The sequence below is a fragment of the Gossypium arboreum genome, chromosome 7, assembly GCF_025698485.1.
Source record: "Gossypium arboreum isolate Shixiya-1 chromosome 7, ASM2569848v2, whole genome shotgun sequence".
Taxonomy (NCBI): domain Eukaryota; kingdom Viridiplantae; phylum Streptophyta; class Magnoliopsida; order Malvales; family Malvaceae; genus Gossypium; species Gossypium arboreum.
Window position 1 is genome coordinate 39264862 of NC_069076.1, and position 1511 is coordinate 39266372.

At 41.4% G+C, this 1511-nt stretch overlaps 1 non-coding gene across 1 annotated transcript; it reads left to right on the forward strand.

Annotated features, from left to right (window-relative positions):
• Positions 1 to 1160: 1160 nt before the first annotated feature.
• Positions 1161 to 1267, forward strand: LOC128295991 (small nucleolar RNA R71). Its single transcript, XR_008286539.1, has one exon. It is a non-coding gene; the product is annotated as a small nucleolar RNA R71 (small nucleolar RNA).
• The last annotated feature ends 244 nt before the right edge of the window (positions 1268 to 1511 follow it).

Consider the following 1511-nt stretch of genomic DNA (forward strand, 5'->3'; position numbering starts at 1 on the left):
TACCCTACAGGGGTATTTTAGTAATTCTACAACTTATCCATTTGGGCCTACGGACCCATTGGGACCACATGGCCCATTTCAGCCCATCGCGGCCCGAAATAGCCATCCTACTACTAGAGTAATGAGAAATACACACCTGTTAGGAGACTGCAATTAATCCGCGCTCCAAACACTCTTAACTGACACCCAACCCAAACGAGCACGTAACAAAGCGAAAGGGATCAGCCAAGAAGGGTATGCCTACTCTCCTCATGGTTTGCTCTATTTAAAGCCAGCTCTCCATCTACTCTTATGTTAGCTTCCCGATGTGGGATCCCTCCATCACCAGAGTTTAAAACCAACACCAACTCTTGTCGTCCCAACATAGCAAAATAATCAACCTTTGTGTGCCAAGGGATTTGAACCAAAGTCCTCTCACATGCCAACTCATGCCGCCACCACTAGGCCATCAACTCATTTGTGTCATAAATCCAACACATTAAACTTTAAAGTGCACCTACTTGCTTCCAGATTTATTAAAAAGAAAAACCAAAATATATTACAAGAGCCAAGATTTGAACCTTGGACCCCTTGCTTCCTCTATGGTGTCACTTCCTTGTCCCCTAAGTGGCGCCACCTTGCCACTACACCACACTCTTTTTTTTTGTCATCTTTTACCCCTTTACTCTTAAAAGCCCAAACGCCAATTGCATCACCTGTTCATAAAATTAAAATTCTGAAGACTACCACGGATTTAACTTAAGTTTGGGCCTTCCAAAGGCCCACTAACCTACTAAAATTATATTTTAACCAACCAGAACACACACAAATTTTAAAAATCATAGAAACACAGAAAACTCAAAAATTGGGGCGTTACAACTCTACCCTCCTTAAAGAAATTTCATCCTCGAAATTTTACCTGAATCAAACAGATGAGGATATTGTTGACGCATCGCCACTTCTGGCTCCCAAGTAGCTTCCTCTCTGCCATGATTACGCCACAGCACCTTTACTAGCGGAACTGATTTCCTCCTCAAAATCTTAACATCTCAATCCAAAATCTGCACAGGCTCTTCCTCAAAAGTCAAGTCTGTTTGGACCTCGATCTCTGCAACCGGCACAACATGAGTAGGGTCAGAACATGAGTAGGCTCTTCCTCAAAAGTCAAGTCTGTTATAGGTAACCCATGGTTAGGGCATCTTCTCAAAAGGTCCTTGTATCTCTCCCATGCATCATAGAGTGTTTCTAAATCCATCTGCACAAAAGAAGAGATATTATTACGTAATTTAGTCGTTTTAGCCAGCGAAAATTATTTTAATAAAAACTTTTCGGTCATTTGTTCCCAAGTAGTGATTGACCCTCATGGTAACGAGTTCAACCACTATTTAGCTTTGTTCCTCAATGAAAAGGGAAATAACTGAAGACGAATGGCATCATCAGAAATGCCATTGATTTTAAATGTATCACAAAACTCTAGAAAATTTGCCAAGTGAGCATTGGGATCCTCATCCTACAAACCGTCAAACTGAACA